Genomic DNA, 24,111 nt, shown 5'->3' with positions numbered 1-24,111 from the left:
GGCCATGGCAGAAGCAGCCTCACCTCAGCTCAGGGCTTCCCCCTAACCCCAGCAGCTGCCTGGGGGAATTGAAGATACCCTCAGCCCAATCACTTGGGGAGACTCTTCTCCATCCACACCACACACCAAGCAGGTGCAAGATAATGCTCCGAGTTTGTGTGTGTATGTGTGTGTGTGTGTGTGTGTGTGTGTGTGTGTGTTGTGTGATTGTCCTCTCGAGGACTCAGAACATTGAATCTTTTGGGATGACAACACACAGCACACTTTTAAAAAAAAGCACTAAGAACTCTGTGTAATGGATTTAGCACAATGTGCCTTTTGAAGGACTCAGCATATAGCAACTTTTGGGATCCTCATGGTAATTTAATTACCAATAAGATTAGACATGCCATTTTGACATCACTAAACTTAAATATCATATTATGGCATTATATGTCATAGTGACATTAGAGACATATGTGAATTCCTATTCTGTGATTTCATTCTATTACAAGCTAACAATATTGGTGGATATCAGAAATCTATTGTGACCTCAAAGCCATTGTGACATGAACATTCCTTTGTGACATCACAGTGCCATTGTGATATCATTAGCCTGTTCTGACATCACAAACCTGTCTTGTCCATTGTGAGCTCATCACCAATGTGACATCACAAAGCCATTGTGATATCACATTGCTGTTGTGACATTACAATCACCTTGATACCTCCCAAACCCATTATGACATCTTTCGCATCTTTGAAAAAACACATGGCCTTTGTGACATCACAGTCCCTCTGTGTATCCGTATCCTCATTGTGAAATATCAATTGAGATCAGATATGTCATTGTAATATCACAAAGCATTTACAATATAATCATTGGTGTGACATCATATTGTCTTTTTGACAGTATCAGGTCATTGTGACATCACAAATCTGTAATGACATCATACCACTATGACACCACATTGTCATTGTGACAACATATATACATTATGAAGGCCTATTATGTGATTTCGTTGTATTTCATATGTGGGTTCATATCAAAAACACATTTTGACTTCATAACCATTGTGACATGACAATACCTTTGTGATATAACATTGCCATTGTGATATCTCTAAACAACTGTGACAACTCAAACATATTCTGTCCTCGTAAGTTTTGTGACATGTTGCCACTGTGTTAGGCCCATTGAGAGCTCAATCTATTTTTGATCTCATATTATTTCAGGTATGACATTAAATATTAGAAATATACTGTGATATTATGAATATTGTGACATTGTAATGACCATTGTAATGACCATTGTGTCACATTGTCACATCACAAATCTGTTCTGACTTCATCACATTTGTGCCAACAAATGACTTTGGAATCCTCACAATCCCATTCAAACTCATATACTCATTATGAGTTAATGAAAATTGAGGTCTGGAATGCCATTGTCACATCACCAAACTACTGTGACATCACAAAACTATTTTGAACTCATCACTATTATGGCATCACCAACTAATTGTGACATAACACATCATATTGCAATTGTGATATTACGGAACCCTCATGCTTTCACAAACCTATTATGATCTCATCACATCTTAGAAAATTATGGCCTTTGAGACATCAAGCTCCTTCCGTGAACTTGTATCATTGTGAACTTGTAGCAATTGAAAATAGAAATTAGATGTGATATTGCAAACTAGTTTTGACATCACTAACCCATTTTTATATCATTAACACTTTGACAACCAGAACCTGTTAAGAACCCTAGCACTTTTGACAAAAAACATGGCCTTTGTTTCATCACAGTTCATTTGTATATGTCATTGTGACTTCATTCTCATATCCTCACTATAAACTAATGGAAATTAAGATCTGACATGCCATTGTGACATCATAAACCCTTTGTGACATCATCACCAGTGTGACATCAGACTGTCATTATGACACCATCAGCTCATTGTGACATCACCAAGCTACAGTGACATCATAGCATTATGACATCGCATTGACATTTTGCTGTCATAGACACATTGTGAATGTATATCTTGTGATTTCATTCTATTTCAAATGTGGCATATCAGTTAATATCAGAAACACATTGTGACCTCATAACCATTGTAAGATAATAAACCCTGTGTGACATCATAACCAGTGTGACATTATATTGTTTTTATGACATCTTTAGCTTATGGTGACATCACAAAATGATAATGACAGTATAGCATTTGCCATTGTCATTGTGACATCATTGTCACATTATGAATGCCAAATCTGTGATTTCATTGTATTTGAAATGTGGCATGTGGGTTGATATCAGAAACTCATTGTGATGTCATAACCATTGTCACATCAAAATCCCTTTTTGACATCCATTTGGCAATGTGACATCACACTGGCAATGTGATGCTAGTAAGGCACCGTGATATTACAATGGTCATGAACTCACAATGGATTTCTGATATCAACCAACATGCCACATTAGAAATAGAATCAAATAACATAATAGGCAAACACAACGTGTCTATGACATCAGAATGACAATGTGATGTTATAATGCTATGATGTCATTGTAGTTTTACATGTCAAAATGAGCTGATGGTGTCATAATAGCAACATATTGTCACAATTATGATTATGTCAGAAAGGATTTGTTATGTTTCAATGGTATATCTGATGTCAGTTTTCATTAGTTCCTCATGAGGATATGGATACAAAAAGGTTCTGTGATGTCACAGAGGCCATGTGTGTTTTCAAAGGTGGTAAGAGGTCATAATAAGTTTGGGATGGCCCAATGTGATCCATAATGTCACAATGGAAATGAGATATCCCATTGGGTTTTTCATGTCACAGTGGTGATCAGGTCGCAATGATTTTGTGATGTCACAGTTTGTTTGTAATATCAGAATGGAATGATATATCAAATTTCAATGACTCATAATTCAATATGAGGATACCAGGTGATAGAAGAAGCTCCATAGTATGAGGTCATACTATGTGAAAACCCAATGGGACAGTGATTTCACAATGACAATGTGATATCTCACCATCCTGTTATAAGAATGTTTTGATGTCACAATTGGTGATGCAATACTGATGAGGAGGTTGCAATAGATTTGAGATGTCCCAAGGGGTTGGTGATGACACAATGGCATGTGGGATCTCAATTGTCATTAACACACCATGAGTATATAAGTTTGGGAAGGGATTCTGATGTCAGCAAAGCATATGTAGTCAAAAAGGTGAAGAACTAACAGGTCTGAGATGTCACAAAGTGACGTATTGGTTATGGTGTCCAGCGATGTGATATCATGATGTTACACAGGATTTTAGATATCTCAAGTCATATCTGAAATACGAGGTCAAACACAGATTTTCAACTCACAAAGGACCTAAGATATCACAATGGCATGTCACAAAATTATGAGAACAGGAGAGGTATTTGATGTCACATTGGGTTAGTGATATAACAAAGGCAATGTGCTGTGACAAAGAGATTTAGATGTCACAAAGGTTATGAGTTCACTATGGTTTCCTGATATCAATGCAAATGGCACATTTCAGATAGAGTGAAATCAAAGATAGGCATTCAAAATGGGTCTATGACATGAAAATGACAATGTGATGTCAAGGCAGCAATGATGATAGTATATGTACTCATTACCTTGCTCGTGTAACTGTAATCCTCTGTACAGTGTATTTACAATAAAAAAAAACTCACAGAATTAAAAAAAGAAAAATATGGCATGGTGTCATTGGGGTTTGGTGATGTCACAATAAATGGTGGTGTCATGATGACAATGTGATTTCACAGTCATAATTATTGCACAAAGTATTTGTGATGATAAAATGCTATGTGTGATAACAATTTTTATTAGTTCACTATGAAGATATGAGTACACAAATGGTCTGTGATGCCACAGAGGTCATGTGTTGTTTTTTTTTTTCATGTTTTTTTTTTGTGTGTGAAAATACCGTACAGAGGGGTTACAATTACATGGGCAAGATAATGAGTACATTTCTTATCAAACATTGTAGCCTCCTCCTTTGTTTCCCCTTCCTATCCCTTCCCATCCTCCCCCTGCCCCCCCACCCAATCTTCCCCGCTCCCCCTCCCCCCTCCCAATGAAAGTTGTAAAGTTCGTTTTCGACATAACGACTTGTACATCTCCAGAGTTCACAATAGCTTTGTGATGTCAAAATGTGATTGTGAAGGCACAACAGCAATGTGATGTCACAATGGTTTTGTGATGTCACAGTGGTGATAAGGTCACAATGAGTTTGTGATGTCATTATGAGTTTGTAATATCACAATGACATGTCCAATTTCAATTTCTACTAGTTCACAATGAGGAAACAATTTCAAAGAAAGAAAAGCTCCAAAGACCATGAGTTTTTAGTCATAACTTTTGCGATATGCTGCCATTAGGATATTTTAGGCCTTTAGTAAGCTTATAATCTGTTTTCAAACTCATAATATTTCAGGTATGACATATGATATCAGAAATTGACTCTGACATGAACATTGTGACATCACATTGATAGACATCAAGAACATGGTGTCACATTGTGAACTCACAAATTTGTTAGGGCTTCATCACATTTGTGCCAACGACATGACTTTGGAGACAACACAGTCCCTTTGTGAACTCATATTTTCATTGCGAATTAATGACATTTGAGACCCGGCATACCATTGTGACGTTTCCAACCAATTGTGACATCACAAACATATTATAGTAGAAACACATTGTGATCTAATAGCCATTGTGGTAGCACAATCCCTGCATGACCCCATATTTCGATAGTGATATCACTAACGCAATGTGAAATTCCAATCCTCTCATACCCAATCCAGGTATGAAATGTGATACCCGAATCCAGTGTGACATCTTGATTATGGTGACATCACACTGATAGATGTTATGAGCATTTTGTCATATTCTGACAACACACACCTGTTAGGACTTCATCACTTTTGTGACAACACATGCCTTTGGAGACATCACAGTCCCTTTGTGAGCTCATATACTTATTGTGGGTTAATGACAATTGAGATCACATGTGTCATTTTGATATCACCAACCCATTTTGACATTGTGACACACCTCTTGTAAACTCATCACCAGTGTTGCATCACCAATTGTGATATCAAAACATTACGAAGTCATCATATTGCAACATCACATTGCCATTGTGATGTCACTGTTCCACTGTGTTTTCAAAAACCTGTCTTCACAGCGTTTTAGAAAATTCATAGCCTTTAATACTTCAGTCTTATTCTGTGAACTCATATCCTCATTGTGAAATAGTAGCAACTGAAATTCGACATGTGATTATGAGATGTGACTTCACAAAATTATTTGATTTCATCACAAATGTGACATCACAAACCCATTGTGAGCTTTCATTGCCATTTGACAATCACTATCACATTGTGACATCCCAAACCTATTAGGACTTCTTAGCATCTTTGAAAAAACACATGGCCTTTGTGACATCACAGTCCCTTTGTGTAACTATAACCTCATTGTGAACTGACAATTGATATCAAACATGCCATTGTAACATCACAAACCCTTTGTGACATCACAAGTGTGACATAATATTGTCATTATGGCAGCATCAACTACTTTTGACATCACAAATCTACAATGACAAGATAGCATTATGAGATCACACTACCATTGTGATGTTATAATAAGATTATGAATGCCTGTTTTTAATTTTTTTTTCAGTCCTGGGGCTTGAACTCTAGGCTTGGGTGCTGTCCCTGTTCTTCAGCTCAAGGTGAGCAAGCTATCGCTTGAGCCACAGAGCCACTTCTGGTTTTCTAGTGGTTTTCATTGGAAATAAGAGTCTCATCGACTTTCCTGCCTGAGCTGGCTTTGAACTGCGATCCTCAGATCTCAGCCTCCTGAGTAGCTAGGTTTATAGGCACCGGCGCCCGGCTTTTTCATTCTATTTCAAATTTGACATGTGTGTTGATATCAGAAACATAATGTGACCTCATAACCATTGTAACATCATAAATCAGCAGTGACATCAAATTGTCATTATGACACCATCAGTTCATTGTGACATCACTAAACAACAATGGCATCATAGCATTATAAATCACAGTGACATTGTTATGACTTAACAGTGTGAAGGCCGATTCTGTGAATTCATTCTGTTTCAGAAACCCATTTTGACCATATAACCAATGTGATATCACAATCCTTTGTGACATCACATTGCCATTGTGATATTATTAACCTGCTGTGCCTTCACAACCAGTCCTGTCCTTGTAAGTTTTGTGACATGCTGCCATTGTCATATAGTAGGGCCTTTGTGAGCTCATAATCTGTTTTCAATCTCATATTTCTGGTATGACATGTGATATCAGAAATCCCTTATGACATCATACTGCCAGATGTCATGACCATTGTGTCACATTGTGACATCACAAAGCTGTTAGAACAGCATCACATTTGTGACAACACATGCCTTTGGAGACATTACAGTCCCTTTTTAAGCTCATATATTCATTATCAATTAATGACATTTGAGATATCCCATGCCACTCTGACATCATGAACCTATTGTGACATCACAAACTTATTGTGACCTCATCATGAGAATGGTATCAACAACTAATTGTGGTATCAAAGCATTATTTTGAGATGATATTGTGGTATTGGCATTGTTATTTCACTGTCCCATTGTGTTTTTACAAACCTATTATGGCTACAACACATCTTAAAAAATTCACGGCCTTTGAGACTTGAAGCTCTTTCTGTGAACTTGCGTACTTATTACCTCTAAGGCAAGGAGACAAACCATTGAGTCACATTTAATATAATAATCCAATTTACACTAGAAAAGAGACTGTGATTACCTTATCCTGGACTGGATAACCAGGTCCAAGATCAGCCTTGACCACCAAACCTGAGACCTCCAATGGGCAGCCCCGCCCTATCTTAGTTGGTCTGCAAACCACCAGCCAAAAAATTATGATCTCCAAAGCTCCAAACCTCAATGGGCAAGGCTTTTAACTTTTCCATTACTCCCTCCTTCAGTACAGACCTGTCATTCCTTTCTGGTCTTTCTCTTTTTCCCTTCCACCATTTCCTTCTTCTCTTCAGGCCTCTCCAGTCTCCACATGCCTACACTACTCTGCCCTAATGACCACTTTTCTGCTTCCTCTCTTCTCAGGTTTTTCCCTTCCTGCTGCCTTACCACTTTCTTCCATCCAGGTAGCTCTCATTTTTATATTCCCTTCCAATGCTCTAAAAATGCAACTTATATATAGATTGTACCTCTCCTCACTCCAACGGGTCTTCTGCCTGTTTTCAACCGTCACTTTCCAAACTGCCCAATGTTCAATCACTTCTTGACAGCTCACCAAGTGAGGCTTGACACCTTCACCTTTGGTGGCATTCCCCACACTCTCCGGTGGGCCAGGCCAAGAATTTACAAAGATTAATGGCTCCCACAGATAATTCTGGCTCCACTGGTTATTACAGTATCCTCATAGTGAATTAGAAGAAATTGAAATTGTATATGTCGTTGTTATATTACAAACTTGATGACAGGCTCTTCAGTAAATGATGTTGGCTAAATTGGTTAACTACTTGTAGAAAACTAAAGCTAGATCCTTATATATCACCCTGCACCAGAATCAACTCCAAATGGATCAAAGTCCTCGGAGTCAAACAGACATTCTGAAAACTTTACAGGATGGAATAGGAGAAACCCTAGGTCTCTTGGCACAGGCCAAAATTTTCTTAATAGAGACCCAGAAACACAACACATAAAAGAAAGGTTGGACAAATGGGATTGCATGAAATTGCAGAGCTTCTGCATGGCAAAGGACATAGCTAGCAAGATCAATAGAAAGCCCACGGATTGGGAGAAGGTCTTCACTAGCCATACAACAGATAAGGGTCTCATATCCAAAATATAACTGGAACTCAAAAAATTAAATTCCCCAACAACAAATTTTCAAAGAAACAACTGCCCAATAAATAAGTGGGCTAAAGACTTACAGAGAAATTTCTCTGAAGAGGAAAGAAGGATTGCCATTAGACACATGAAGATATGCTCAACTTCTCTAGCCATAAAAGTAATGCAAATCAAAACCACATTGAGATACCACCTCACCCCAGTTAGAATGGCTAAAATCAAGAACTTTAATAACAACAGATGCTGGAGCGGATGTGGACAGAAGGGAACCTTACTGAATTGTTGGTGGGAGTGTAAACTTGTTCAACCACTTTGGAAAGTAGTAAAGAGGTTCCTCAAAAGACTCCACATAGAGCTCCCTTATGACACAGGAATCCCACTTTTGGGCATTTTCCCAAATGTTCACAAACAAGACCACACTAAAGCTACCAGCACAACTATGTTTATTGCAGCCTTAATTACCTTTACCCTAGCTAAGATATGGAACCAACCCAGATGCCCCTCAGTAGATGAATGGATCAAGAAAATGTGGTATATATACACAATGGAATTCTATGCCTCCATCAGAAAGAATGGCATTTCCCCATTTGTTAGGGAATGGAAAGTCTTGGAAAAAATTATATTAAGTGAAGTAAACCAGGCTCAATGAAACTTAGGCCCCATGATTTCCCTTATTTGCAATAAGTAGTATATGTCTGAGTCAAGCAGAAAAGGTCAGATAAGTTGATGTTAGGGAAATGAACACTAAGATATGTATTCAAATTTTTTTTTCTTTCATGCATGTGTTTCTAACACATTTATAAGATTATTTCTTTGTTGCTTTGTATGTCCCTCCCCATGGTATAACCTCTGCTTTCACTGTATTTGATGTTGTTATAATTTGTGGAGGGGAAGGGAAAAAACAAATAGTTTAAATAGGTATTCAGGTGGACCTATTGCAACAATGAGATGAATAAATCATTATGTGGAAAATGAACTTTACAACTTTGGTGGGGTGGGAGAGCTGTTTGGGGGCGCGTGGGGAGGGTGGGATGGGAAGGGGAAACAAAGGAGGAGGCTACAATTCTTGAAAAGGAATGTACTCATTATCTTGGACAAGCAGAAATGATCAGATAAGTTTATGTTGGGCGAAATGAACCCAAAGATAAGGACTCAAATGTTTTTTCTCTTGCTATTGTTTTTTTTAGGATATTTATAAGATGATTTCTTTGTTGCTTTGTATGTCCCTCCCCCATGACATAAACCTTGTTTTCATTGTATTTGATGTTGTTATAATTTGTGGAGGGGAAGGGAAAAACAAGTTGTTTAAATAGGGATACAGGTGGTCCCATGCAACAATCAGATATACAACAAGTTATGTCGGAAAATGAACTTTAGAACTTTGGTGCATGGGTTGCTTTGCGGGGAAGATGGGAAGGAATGGGAAGGGGAAACAAAGGAGGGGGAAACAATGTTTGATAAGAAATGGAATCATTACTTTGCTCATGTAATTTTAAGCCCTCTATATTTATTTTCACAATAAAAAATCATGAAATAATAAAGTAAAAATCCATGTCAATTTTTTTTGGTGGTCGTGGGGCTTGAACTATGGGCCTGGTCGCAGATTTCAATGAGTTCTTCAGCTCATCGATACCACTGTACCATTTGACCCACAGTGCCATTTCTAGTTTTCAAGTGGGTTATTGGAGATAAGAGTCTCACAACTTTTCTGCTGAGGCTGGCTTTGAACCACTATCCTCAATCTCAGACTCCTGAGTAATTAAGATTATAGGCATGAGCCTCCAATGCCCAGATCCAAGTCAATGTTTAAAAAGCAAGCTTATTGAAACTTCTGGTTTTTCCAATAAGCAATCTTAGTTTTTAGCATTAGTTTATAACTATGAGTTATTTTTAGATGTAACTGTGAACTTTTTAATTGAATCAAATATAATTTTTACTATTACTCAGTATCTCACAAAATCCACTGTAATTGACTTTCCCCAAAGTCAGTTATTATGTACTATATTACTCACGATTATTACAGTCTATATTACATATAGTGTGAAGCGAAAATAGTTTGGATTATTTCATATAAATTAGTAGATGCTATTTTAGCATTATAAATTCACATCTGTAATTTTAAAAAAAGGAAAGAAGGTTTTAGAGTTAAAATCAATTATAAATGTGTAGTGTGTCCCAATTAAAGCAAAAATTCTGAGTTCATACAAACAAAATTATTTTCTTTCCACTAAAGACTTTGAAGTATTACTATATGAAATAGTGAGGCAATAAGAGGAAGATTCAAATCATGTCAATGTCTCTGTTATTCTACTACCCCCTCCACTAACAAGACCTATCCAGTCCCAGATGTCACAAAACTTCAAGTATCTCCCTTAGAACTCTATTTCGAAAAGTTCTAAATCACTTATTCTTTTTGTACTTTCTGTTATATGAAACAAAATATAGACACAAAACAATTGAAATAAAATGCACACATATGTTGAAGTCACCACAGCTGGAAAAACAACCAACAAATTAGAACGCCCTCAGGAACTAAAACATGTTGGGCCCAGTTATTTTTAAGCACAAAAACCTCAAATACATGTTACCCTTGACTAGAACCATAAAGATAACTGTGTCTCAGAAATACAGTTGTGTTCATTTGTAATTAAATTCATCTAGATGAACCTAATATAGCAAATCCCTTGAATGGATCAAACTGTTTAAAAGAAATGTGACTGTACGTGGATTGAGATCTGAATATATTTAAGAGAATAAAATAACAAAAATCATGACATCTTAAAAAATTCAGAAATGCAATGAATAAGTCTAATAGTATCCATATTGAGACCTAAATCCTACTGATTTAACAAGAACAAAATATGCAAATAGTAGAATCTGAGCAGTGTACCTGAGTGTACATAATTTAAAACTACTCCAAATTACACTTTGTAGCAGACAGAATGTGGGTTATTTAAAGGAAAATATCAACCCATGAAATAAATGATATTAAAAATCTCATGAAAAGGGCTGGTATGATGGCTCAGTGGTAGAGTGCTTGCCTTGCATGCATGAGGCCCTGGTTTCGATTCCTCAGCACCACATAAGCAAAAATAAAGAAGCCGGAAGTGGTGCTGTGGCCCAAGTGGTAGAGCACTAGCCTTGAGCTGAAGAGCTGAGAGACAGTGCTCAGGCTCAGAGTTCAGGCCCCACCACCTGAAAACAACTACTCTCATGAAAAGACAGTAGTTGTTTCTGGAAAATAATAGTTTAATAAATGGTGGTCAAAAAATCTTTCTACTACTGACAAAATTGCATACATATTTAATTAGATCCAAAAAAGACCCAAGATACTCATGCTCATTTGAAACTTTGGCAAAGTAGCAGGATACAACTATAACATTATTATGGATGTTGACTCTGGCATGGAATTAATTTCCTCTTTGATCTGAGAAATGAATATATGAAAAAACAGAACTTCAACTAAATATCAAGTCCTAACTAAACATATAACCAGAAAAGTCATCATGCAAGCCGTATTGCAACTGGGATAAAAGAAAATATCAATCATACTGATTCTGTATTTATTGTAAATGTTGACTTTTTCATAAATTATTTCTTTCACTTGCATTTTAAAAACATTGCGTTAAGTCAATATCTTGGTAACTAATTTTGGATTCCTCCTTCAATATAGTTCTGAGTATAATGTCTCACATCAATTCCTAACCCATGAAATGATGTTGATTACAAAATAAATAGTAATAACCACTGTTTATAATACACAAAATGTCATAAGCATGACACCAATAAGCATTGGTTAACATTTTGGTATCATGGTCTCATGACTGATGAGGCCTATCTGTATGAGCATAATTGTACCTAGATTCCTCAGCCTAAATTTAACAACTGTTAAAAAATGTTTATATCTTTATCTGTTGCCCATCAGAGATTAAACCTGAATATAAAGCCTAAGGAAAATGATAAGGTAAGAATTTAGCTTTACTAGATATAAAGTAAACAAAATGCAACATAGAGTAACTCTGGTTTAAAGTCAACCTATTTCTCCAAAACATTCTAAGCATTTCCTTACAATGTGTATTATTCTCAAGAAGGGAATGGGTAATGTGAGAAGAGGACTAACCAAGCATTGTCTTCAAATATACATAATTTTGATTTACCTCTTTATTGTGCTATAAGCATTTTGATAAAAAAAAACAGTTTGAATAATTGATTTCCAGATCAAGTATAATATATCCTACTTGCATATACCAAAGTACATTCAGAAAATGTTATATAGCAATTAAGTAAAGAAAGTCTGGGCAGAAAAAATGGCATCTCTATACTATGTGATGCCCAATTCTTCGGTATTTCATTCTGCCTCCATTTAATAAATGTGATTGTTTAAATGCTTCATAAAGTATTAATTAAAATTGATCAGTATGCTAGAATACAATCGTGTATAATTTTATCCTAGAATCATGCAAGAACTGCCCATTCAATCACAACATACATCACATTCCATTGGTATTCATATGGATAGGAATGAGTTTCTTCGGATCTCCTGCATTTGGAAGTGGCAGGAACAGGATTCCAACTGTGGGCTCCAGCTCCCACCACTTAATCCTGAGGATAGGGAACTCAAGGGTGTGTCCAAGAACATCAGCAAAACCAATGATGAGGCAGGCACCAGTGGCTCCTCCTTGATACTTACAAGGCTGTGATAGGAGGATCATGGTCACTCTAAGTCAGAAAGTCCTTGAAACCCCTGTCCAACTTCAATGCCAACAAAGCCAGAAGTAGAGCCGTGTGGCTCCAGTGGTAGAGGGCTATCCTTGAGCAAAAGCAGCTCAGGGACTGTGCCAGATCCTGAGTTCAAGGTCCAAAACTAGAAACAAATGGACATACACAATAATCTGTGCAGACATCCGGCTCGAGCAGGTCACCTTCTTGTCCCCAACTGAATTGGACAGAGTTCCCTGGGAAAGGGGCTGGGGGAGCCACTGTCATCTTAACTCTGCCCATTCTGCCTGCATCACAGGATTCTGGCCACACCCCCATTATTTCATGTTTCTTTCTGACCAGTGGGATACAAGAATTGTGGCTACGCCCACATTCCATGTTGCCTGGTAGATGGATGAGGCTCTGTTAACACACTGAGGCTGAGATCAACAGGGGGGAAATCATACCACAGGAGCGGTGGGCCAGCTGTAGGCACCTGGCCCTACTGGCAGCTCAGTGCCAGACTGAGCTGGAGCTACAGCCCCCTGCCCCATGAGCTGCCACCACAGCAATCATGGGAATGGGAAGCACGACACATGGGCGTCCAAGAAGAAAATCTGATTCATCCACAACCTGCCTGATGAGGTGGACTTCCAGAATCCAGCAGGTGAGCTCCACCATCGATGCAGCCAGCTGTCAGCACACATCCAAACAATTGAGGAGTCCCTCGTGGTGTGTAAAGAGCAGATGTTGGTCCTGAATGAGCTGTTTTGGGAGAAAGCCAAGTGTGTGTGCTGGCTGTTCCAGGAGAAGATGGAGAAGAGGAGAGTGCTACAGGAGCTGCTGTTGATCCTCACAGAGGAAGGCATGGACAGCAGGCTCCAGATGCAACACAGGCTGAGCCCCACCACCAAAGCTGCTTCAGATGCATCAGGGCCTGTGGTGGGTAAATTAAGGGAGGAGCAGAAAGGTTTTGAAGAATTGCAACTTGAAGACAGCGTGGAAACTGCCAGAGGATAGGTCAGGGTTCTCATCACCATAGAGGACTCCCCCAAGGAGCATATCTTGCTGCAGATGCCCCAGATACAGATCTGCCCACAGCTCAGGTGAGGAGCATTCCCTCTCTTTCTTCTGTAGACTGATGCAGATAATGACTCTCCATATGACATACTGACTCTCAAAAGCCTTGGCAGCCACCGGAATTAGGTGGTCAGGTGGCCTTCTCTCAGGCCTCCATCTGCTGGGTGATGGGAAGGTTAAACTGGGGGTCGGGTAGGGTAGAGGCTCCCTGGAGGTGGCCCAAGTTCAAGGGACATCTAATGGCCCATTGGTGACGAGGGAAGGGACCCATGTTATGCTTATCACAAAGAATAAATTGTTTTCAGAGGGGAAAAAAGCCTCCAACAAAGATTTTTTTCTTCCAGTACTGGGGCTTGAACTAAAGGCCTGGCCACTGTCCCTGAGCTCTTTTTGATCAAGGCTGGTGCTCAACCAGTTGAGCCCCACTTCCCCTTCCAACTTTTTCTGTGTGGAATCAAGCCCAGGGCTTCAGTCATGCTAGGTGACCACTCTATCACTGAGCCACATTCTCAGCTAGGATGATTCATCCCTCCCAAACCCATATGGCCATTCCTCAGATAAATAAGAAATAGGGGCTAGGATTTATATGAAGCACTTCTGGTTCACACCAAAATACTTCTCCGCCCCCTATTCCCAAACCCTTACTTGAAGTTTCTCTTATACCATTGAGGGATGAGGGAGGGAGAGGGGAGTACCAAGAGAGGACTATTAATAGTGGCCCCCTGAGCCCCACATCCTCCCCCACACAAGGGGTCCTCCAGATTCCAATTTACCTGACTCAGTGTGGAGTCTACACTGTCTTCCCACCACTGCAAAGCTCAGGATGAAATAAAAGTCAACCCTGGGCTCAGCCCACACCCAGGGTGGAAGCTTCTAATCCCAGAACTACTTCCACCTCTGACTGCCCTGAGTTAGGCCAAACCCACCACTCACCACTATGTTGGCGGTGATGACCTCATGGATGGATACCAGGAAGAAGGTCTGTGGCAAAGAGCAGAAGCAGCAGGGTGAGCATGGCAGAAGGAGATGCGGTGATTGCTCTGGGATCTTCCTCCTTGGAGCCCTCCCTTCCATCCAGAGCCATGCTGACCTAAAACATGGACAACACCAAGGGGTGAGAAAAGATGGACCAGGACAGGACTAAAGGAGGCACTGCTTTGTCGTGGAGCACTTGAAAATTCCAATTATATTTGGCCAATGCCAATCCCAAAGCCAACATGCAAAGCCTCTCCTTGTTGTTGGCCATGAACACTGTACCTGAGCTCTTATTCTCAAGGCTGGCACTCTACCATTTGAGCCACAGGACCACTTTTGTTTTCTGACAGTTCATCGAGGATAAGAGTGTCACACACTTTCTGCCCAGGCTGTCTTGGCACTGTGATCCTCCAAATCTCAGCTTCCTGAGTAGCTAGGATGTCAGGCATGAGCCACCAGTGTCCAGTATGTGATGACTTTTGAAGGTATCTTGGCAATTTTGTAAAGGAGCCCCAAAGGGCCTGGATAGAACATGACCCAATCAAGGAGCTGGGATCGGAGAAGGATGACCTTCTACCCATTCTGTTCCCAAAATTAAAGATGCCAGGTAGTGGTGTATGCATCAGACACCTAGGCCAGCAGCCACCAGGCTTAGTGGGGGAAAAGTAGAGAATACCCAAAGATTGCGGTGTAGAAATCTCTGATTTTCCATGCATGTAGTGTGTGTGTGTGTGTGTGTGTGTGTGTGTGTGTGTGTGTGTGTGTGTGTGTGTGTGTGTGTGTGTGTGTGTGTGTGTGTGTGTAAACTCAGGGCCTAGGCTCTATCTCTGAGTTTTCTTGCTCAAGGCTACTGCTCTGCCACTTGAGCCACAGCCCCACTTGCCTTTCGACTGTTAATTGTAGGTAAGTGTCTCAATGATTTTCCTGTCCAGGGTGACTTGGAAGCATGATGGAGACCCCAGGGAAGCAAAAGTAACACAACTCACAGGTAGAATCCCTATGGCGGGACACTCCTGCCCCCTGGTGGCCAGTTGCGGGACATGCGGCCCCGTGACATTGTCCTCTAAATTTCAATTTTAAGAAGTGACCAGGGCCAAGCTGACTTTTGTTCACCCTGAGTGCTGATGCCAGAGCAAGTCTGTTCCACCCTAGGCCAAGAGAGCTCCAGGAGGCCTAGCTTCCCAGGGGCACAAGAAAGAGAGAGGTCAGCTCCAGGTTGAGCTAAGAGCCTTTGCACACAGACACCCCAACTTGGTCTTCCTTATCACCATAAGACCTGTCAAAGAACAACCCAAAAAAACAAAATTGGAGCTGTGCCTCCACGTGGTAGATCTCTAGCACTGAACCAAAGAGCTCAGGGACAGGGCCGCCAAAATTTGAGTTCAAGACCCCCAGCTGATCCTCCCCCATAAAACACAGGTTGGCTAAATGTGAACTAGTAGGATTTGTGAAGTGTTTCTGAAGAATGGGGATACTGAAGAAAGCACCCTAATTCTAATGAAAGCTGAACCTGTGACATACAGCTATGTACTGAGTTCTTCAAAGGGTGCTATTTGTTGGGTCTTTCCCACATGGGGGTTTTGTTCTGAGTCCTCCAAAAGGTGCTGTTTGCTGAGACATCACATAGGGTGCTATGTGCTGAGTCCTTGAGAAGTGTGGGCAGTGCTGAGTTTTTCAAAGGGTGCTGTGTGCTGAGTCCATTACACAACGTACTGTATGCTGAGTCCTTCAAAAAGTGTGGTGTGCTAATTCATCTGAAAGGGTCCTGCTATGTGCTGAGCTCTTGAGAAGAGAGGGATGAGGTGAGTTTTTTGAGTGCTGTGTGCTGAGTCCTTTACACAGGGTGCTCAGTATTGTCTTTCAAATGGTGCTGTGTGCTGAGTGCTTCCACAGTGTGGTATGTGCTGAGTCCTGCCATAGTGCGGTATGTGATGAAACCTTCAAAATTCTTCTATGTGCTGAGTTCTTCGAAGGGTGCTATGCAATGAGTGATTTACAAAGGGTGCTTTGTACTTAGCCTTTCAAAGGGTTATGTGTGGAGTATTAACACAGAGGGTGCTGTGTAATGAGCCCCTGGGAAACTGTGCTATGTACTGAGTTTTTCAAAGCATGCAATGTGCTGAGTCCTTTACACTGCAAGCTATGGACTCCCTCTTTCAAAGGGTGCTGTGTGCTGAGTACTCTATACAGGGTACTATATGCTGAGTCCTTCAAAGGGAGCTGTGTGCTGAGTCCTTTACACAGGGTGCTTTGTGCTGTTTTTGGAAGTGTGCTGTGTGTCATCCCAAAGAGTGCTATGTTCTGAGTCCTTGAGAGGTAATTATCCCCAACAATCACACACACACACACACACACACACACACACACACACACACACACACACACACACACACACACACACAAGGGTCACCATGCACATTCTTAGTGTGTGGAGTGAAGGAGGATGGAGGAGAGTCTCTTCCAGGGGTGGAGCTGAGGGGAGATTCCATCCCTGGGGAAGGTACTGGGGTTGGGGGAGTGTGCTGAGCTGAGGTGATAATGCAATTGCCATGGCCTGGTAGCCTTAGAGCCCAGTCAGGGCTGTGATTGCATCTAAGGGTAGGGGGCATGGCCTAAGGGAGGAGTGGGCATGGCCAAGTGGAGGAGGGGGTGGGGCCCTGGGGTACAACTGTGATGGCAGCAATGGGGGGAGAGTAGGCATGCCTGTGTGGTGGCCCAGGAGTGGAGCGGGGGCAGAGAGAGAAAGAGCAGAGAGAAGAGCAAGCACAAGCACAAGGGGAAGCCGTTCCAGTGGCTGGCGGCTGCTGCAAACAAAGTGCAGTCCTGGACAGGAGCACAGAGCACCTGGAGCCAGCAAGGCAGGCACATCACTGCGGGCAGCCCCACAGGGCATGGCGGCCATGGCTGCCCTGAATCTGAGGTCCTGGCACGGGAAGCACGGTGGTGGCTTCTGTGGTGGAGGCAGCGGAAGCAGGCAGCTGAGGCAGAGGTGGTGGTGGTGGTGATGGCAGCTGAGGCAGGGGTGGCAGAAAGCACAGCCCCGTGCAGGTGCCCCCGACCCCTCCCAGCAGCACCGAGTTTCAAATATGGCTCTGCCTGCTCTGATAGGCGGCCCCTTAAGCAATCTCCCAGCAGAGATGGTGGGTCCCTGCCTGGCATGAGGCCCGACCTGGTCCCTGCCCTTGGTCCTTGCACTCCGGGCCTGGATGCACCCAGAACTATTGCCTACAGCTTCTCCCAGCAGCACGCGTGAGTGGCTGCCCCATGGGACCACACCTGTTGACTCCCACACCCAGCGAACCTCCTCACTCCCTCCCCCGCAGACCCAGACCCCCGCCTCCAGCCTACTCTCTCCCATCCTGCCTGCACCTCCTCTGCACCCCACAGTCCACCCTGGCTCTGCCACAAATGTGCCCCAGGAGAGGGGGGTGGGTGTCACCCAAGGATCCCACCCCAATTCCTAGCAGCCAGTGTGCCAGGAAAAGGGCAGATACAGGGATTGGTGAGGAGAGAGCACCACAGAAACCCTGGCCTAGAGCAGTGGAAGCCACATCTGCACCCTTCCTCTCCCTGGTGGGAACCTAGTGGCTTTAGTCAGATGTGGGGAGGAGCACCTCCACACCTGCCTTCTCGGGTCTTTTCCTTTTTGCTGGGGGTGGGGGGTGTTGGATGCAGGGGATAGGCCCCCCTTGCTGTGTGAGCCCTTGTCTTCTGTGCTAGGTCACCCTTTCACCTGAGGAGGGTCCCAGAAGAACCCATTAGGGAGGTGAGGGCACAGGGGTTCAGAGGGTGACTATCTGGGAGGAACACACCCCCTCTGATACACACACACCTATCCTGCCCCCCCCAGTACTCACAAGGTGATCACATTTCCCAGCATTGAGAGCTTCTGCTGGTATTCCTGGTCCTTCTGGTCTCCTAGTCCTCCCCAAGAATCCGCCAGTTAGCCCAGAAGCATCTAGGCTGGAAGTAGGCAATCCATCCATGTATGTAGCCTTTAAGACCCCATCAAATTCCCTAACAACGCTCCCACCCCAAGTCAGACACCTCTCTGGAGGCACCAGAACTGCCTGATTTGTTTTTGTCCGGGCTCTGAGGAGTCACTTGTCTCGGGATTCCTTCACCTAGTGTCCGGGCCTAGGGTTTTGGTGAATGGGGAGTCAAGGCTGGTTGTTCCCAGTGGAAGGGTCTGGCCCTTGGTAAAGCCAGAGGCAGGGTGGTTCTGCATTATTAGAGCAGTGATCCCCTTGGGTGGGAGCCCCTGGTTCTGACAAGGGAACTGCCATGCTCGAGCTTGTACATTGCCCAGATGAGGAACTAAAATACTCAGGAGAGGCACTGCTCTGAATCTCTCTCTCTCTCTCTCTCTCTCTCTCTCTCTCTCTCTCTCTCTCTCTCTCTCTCTCTCTCTCTCTCTCTCTCTCTCTCTCTCTCTCTCTCTGTGTGTGTGTGTGTGTGTGTGTGTGTATGAGAGAGAGAGAGAGAGAGAGAGAGAGGGAGGGAAGGAGGGAGGGAGGGAGATATCGATCATCTTTCTCCTCGTACAGCCTGACTGTGCTCAGATCAGTGATCAGTTGGCAAATTGCAGGTGCTGCATGGTGAGTCTTTTGTGACCGGTTTAGATGTGTGTGTGTGTGTGTGTGTGTGTGTGTGTGTGTGTGTGTGTGTGTGTATGTGTGTGTGTGTGTGTTTGTGTGCGTGTGTGTGTTTGTGTGTGTTGGGAGATTAGGAGATGAGAAAAATGAAAGTATATTTAAGTCATCATGTCTAAAAAGAGCAAAAGCAGTTTATTTGTGTGTATGTGTGTATTTGTTGTTCTTTTTTCATAATGCCCAGTATGAGCTCAGCCACAATTTTTGTTTTCTCCTTCACCATTTCATGGCTCCTTTGGGGAAGGTTTCAGTATATGTTCCTTTCCACCTCTTTCCACCTCCCTCTTCCACTTTCTTGCAGCCACAGTAGCTGCTGGACCTGCATGGACTCCCTAGGAGGCCTGTGTGAACCACAGAACAGAGTGGACACCTGTCCTGTCTTCAGCCAGAAGTCTCGTGAGACCAGTGTGACCACAGCCACACTCTTCCAGCCAGACACTCTGCTCTCATGTGTATAGTTGGAGCTAATTCAAGGGTTGGGAATGTGCCTGCCAAACATAATTAAGGAATGAGATGGGTGGGAGTAGGGCAAGGGCTGTGAAGCTAGGAGTGTCTGGGGAGTGGTGAACGGTGTAACAAGGCAGATGGTTCACCACAACCAAGGATGAGAGGAGAACCTTACCCACGACATTGACGGTGTCTATAGGCATCTGGGCAGAGGGCTCTGGGCCCCCTCTGGTGGCGTGGATTCCCTCCTGGGGCAGTGCATCCATGTGTAGTCCTCCCTAGAGTCCTGCAGTCTCCAATTTGTGTCCCACCTGGGCCGTTTCCAGCTGGACAGTGGTAGGCAAGTTTCCCCTCCTGGAGCCTGTTCGGTATCATACCGTGGCAGTTAGCTAGAGCTCTCTGATTGCCAGTTTCTATAACCTGCTGTAGGCTGTCTGGAAGGAAAAGGGGACCACTGATTTTGGAACCCTTTAAATTTGATTGGGACAAGTGATATGCCACCTTTTCCAGGTTTTTTTTTTCTTGAAGCTGGCAATTTCCACTAATGCCTGGGTTCATGGGTCAAATTACATGAACCAATTCAGCGGTCAGACAGTGAAGTTCAAAGTGGCACACACAGAGTTCCCAAGCCAGATGGTCTCCTGCTATGAATGTCGTGCCTTGACTGCCTTTCTCTGGCAGGTGCTGATTCTTCTACAGCTCTCTCTAGGGTGACCACCACAGTCAAGGATGTCATGGGGAGCAGAGAGTGACCTCACCATCCCCAGCCTGCCAGCTGTGAGCAGAGATGATTTTCAGCACCTGCAATGGACTGTGGGAGATTTAGAGATCCGGGATGCCTCGAGAATCCTTTCTCTGTAACATGAAACTTGGGGCCAGATATAGTGGACCATCCTGTCTGGCCCCACGGAGAGGAAAGGAGGCCACTTGAGCCAGGGGTTCAGCTCACGGCAACCTCATTCACACCTGAGGAGGCATGGAGTGCCACAGAGTTGGTCCGCCACTGGTCAGAGATCTTTGAGAAGATAGGCATCCCAGTGGCCCCAGAATCCAACGAGCACATCGTGGCTCACATCCTGGGAGCCAAAACAGTTAAGTGTGGTGGCATCAGGAGGGTGGGAAGAGGGACGAGGGAGAACTGTGGGAGAGCTACATCAGGCTTTGCCTCCCCCCGCCCTGCCCCAGGATACTTACATGAATTGAATGGGACTTTTCTATAATATTGTCATAGACAGATGCTCATTTAGTAATCCAACAAAGAGTTACAGTATGTGCCATGCTCAAGGAGGTAAGGGAGTGGGGGTCATAGATGATGAAAGGTTCTGGTGCTGGTTCCACAGCACATGAAGAAACCTTGGTTTGAACTGGATGCTGGGGATTCATGCCTGTCATCCTAGCTACTTAGGAGGCTGAGATGGGAGGATCAAGGCTTAAGGCCCAGACAGGAAAGACTATAAGACTCTTATCTCCAACTAACAACCAAAAAGAAAATGCCAGAAATGGATGTGTACCTCAAGCTGTAGACTGGTCACCTTGAGTAAAAAGGCTCAAGGACAGCACCCGGGCTCTGAATTCAAGGCCAGGAGTGAGACAAAGGAAGGAAACAGAGAGAGAGGAAGGAAGGATGAAGGGAAAAAAAGAGGAAAGGAAGGAAGAAGGGAGCATGCGAGCCTTGGTTTGGAGTCCCTGGATCAAGAAAGCCAACCACTCACAATCTCTGTGGGTAACATTTCAGAGCCTAAAGCCAGTATGTAGGATTAAGCCACTGACCCTTCAGCAACTTCATGACATCCAGGAGCTGTGTGGTCACCAACTGCAGGGGGAAGCAGCCTCAGGAAGGACCTAGGGCTCAGGGGGGGGTCACCAGGTTTCAATTATCCCGGCCCCAGCAAGTTTATTTCCTGGACAGATAATAAGAAATTGTCTAAGGGCTAGGGAGGTGTTGGGATGAGGGAAGAGGTAGGAAGATCCAAGGTCAGGTGTTTCAGGACATTGGAGCCATGACCTTTCCTGACACTACAGACCACCAGTTATAGAGTCTTTGACCCAGCCACACTTCTATTAAGAGTCCTGGAACCTTGGGTTCACCATTGACTGCCTGGCTGTTGTCCACTGCAGGATGCCTGTGCAGTACATCCTTGGGGACCGGGACTTTCGTTGGCTCAATCAGAAGATGACACTCCCGGTGTTTATTCCGCCAACATAGACAGAGGTAAGTGGGCCACTGGCACAGGACAGTCAGGGAATGAGGAAGGAGTGGAGACCTGAGTTACTTCGAGACTTCCTGTAGAGGGCACTAGGACCACGTGACTGCCATTCTCAGAGGCAGAGGTGGGTCTCTTTGCTGGCTCAACCTTTAGTCTACATGGCAGATCTGGGATTCAGAAAGGGCTGACTGAAGGTGGGGCAGGCTTGGATAGAGGCTGGTGGGAAAACAAGAGGCACTGGGCTCTGAGCAGGGTTGTTTCTTTGAGGATACTTACAACCTAGGAACATTCCTGGGATGGACCAGCACTTTTCTTCCAGAGAGAGAGGGACCTAGAGCCCCTCCAGTTGGAGTCCCTGGCAGAGAAATCCTTTCATATTCGCATCCTGTGGTTGGATAACTGCAACTCACCTTGCTGCCCAGTGTCAATGCAGGAGAATGAGAGATCCTGAGTCTTTGATAAGGTCAGGGGATCCTCAGTATGAGATTGTACTTCAACATCCTAAGTTGGTGCATGGTCAGTCCCATCTAAGACTGCCATGATGTAGGACATAGAATCTAGAGAATCAGAGCCGGATGGGGTCTGTTCTGGGAGTCCTGAGTATTATGTGTGAACTTTGAGCTCCCGTGTACCAACCTGCTTCCCTTTTTGGGTGGGTCTTTGCTAGAAAAAGCTTGAAACTAAGGACTGGGTTTTATCCCTTGTCTTTGATGATCAAAGCTAGTCCTCTACCATTTGAGCCAAAGCTTCACTTCCAACATTTTTGGGTGTTTAATTGTAGAAAAAAAGTTCTAATGGACTTTGTGCCATGGGTGGAATCCAACTGTAGTCTTCAGATATCAGTCTCCTGAGGGGATAGGATGAAAAGGATGGAAAATTATCTTTGGCCAGGTGCCAGTAGCTCATGGCTGCCATCCTAGGTACTTAGAAGCTGAGATCTGAGCATCATGGTTCAAAGCTATCATGGGCAGGAAAGACCCTGAGATTCTTATCTCCAACGGACCACTTGAAAACTGGAAGTGGTGCTGTGGCTCAAGTAGTAGAGTGCTTGCCTTGAGCTGAAGAACTCAAGGACAGCACCCAGGCCCAGAATTCAAGCCCCACAACTGAAAAAAGAAAGAAAGCAAAATGGTGGAGGTGTGTGTGTGGGAGAGGCTTTGTTTGGGAGACCATCTGCTGGCTTCAATGTATAGACATTTTTAAGAACTCCCCGTTTGCCCCAGTTTGAAGCCAGAGCTTCAAGAGGACTTGGACTGTGGCAGGCAGGGAGTGGGCAAATGGATGCAGGGGTGGGATTATTATGTCTGTATTCTCTCCATTGAAGGACGGATTTGGATGCTGGGTGACAAAGTCTGAAGTGAAGGGTTGAAAGAAGATTGTGGCCTGACGAGGTGAAGCCGGAAGCCGCTGGTGGCTCACAACTGTCATCCTAGCTACTCAGAAGGCTGAAATGTGAAGACCATGGTTCCAAGCCAGCTTGGGCAGAAAAGTCTGTGAAACTTGATGTCCAATGGACCACCAGAGAACAGGATTTGGTGCTGTGGCTCAAGTGGGATATTGCTCACCTTCAGCTGAAGGGCTGAGGGACAGCACCCTGGTGCAGAGTTCAAACCCCATGACCAACTACAAAAAAAGAGGGGGCTAAGTTTTCCACATAGCAGTATGTACATTAAGAACTGCCATGTTGGACTATGATACATTCCAGATATGTGAGAGGCTTACTGGTTTTTCTATAGTAGGTCTGATGTCGGTAGTGCCACCTTCTTGAGGGTAGGATGTGATCCTAATTGAGACAGTTCATGGGTCTGTACTCAGGGACTGCCAAAGCCTTGGGCTGTCCGTGTGTGTGTGTGTGTGTGTGTGTGTGTGTGTGTGTGCATGTGTGTGTATTTCTGTGTCTGTGTCTATGTCTGTGTGTGTGTGTTTGGAGTTAGAGGATCTGGGCCTTGAACTCAGGGTCTAGGTGCTGTTCCTGAGCTTCTGTGATCAAAGCTTTTGCTCTGACACTTGAGCCATAGCTCCACCTCTAGATTTTTGGTGGTTCACTGTAGATAAGAGCCTCACAGTCTTTCCAGAATGGGCTGGCTTTGAACTGTGATCTTCAAACATCAGCCTCCTGA

The 24,111-nt window shown here is 43.5% G+C and overlaps 1 long non-coding RNA gene across 1 annotated transcript; it reads left to right on the top strand.

Moving 5' to 3' along the window:
* Positions 1 to 20,795: 20,795 nt before the first annotated feature.
* LOC138831270 (uncharacterized) lies at positions 20,796 to 23,832 on the top strand. Its single transcript, XR_011373195.1, has 3 exons — positions 20,796 to 20,875; positions 21,903 to 21,996; positions 23,316 to 23,832. It is a non-coding gene; the product is annotated as an uncharacterized lncRNA (long non-coding RNA).
* The last annotated feature ends 279 nt before the right edge of the window (positions 23,833 to 24,111 follow it).

Source organism: Dipodomys merriami, unplaced genomic scaffold (genome assembly GCF_024711535.1).
Source record: "Dipodomys merriami isolate MVZ:Mamm:240054 unplaced genomic scaffold, mDipMer1.0.p SCAF_190, whole genome shotgun sequence".
Lineage (NCBI taxonomy): Eukaryota > Metazoa > Chordata > Mammalia > Rodentia > Heteromyidae > Dipodomys > Dipodomys merriami.
Note: the sequence above shows the minus strand (reverse complement) of the source record. Positions and strands in the feature narration are given on the sequence as shown.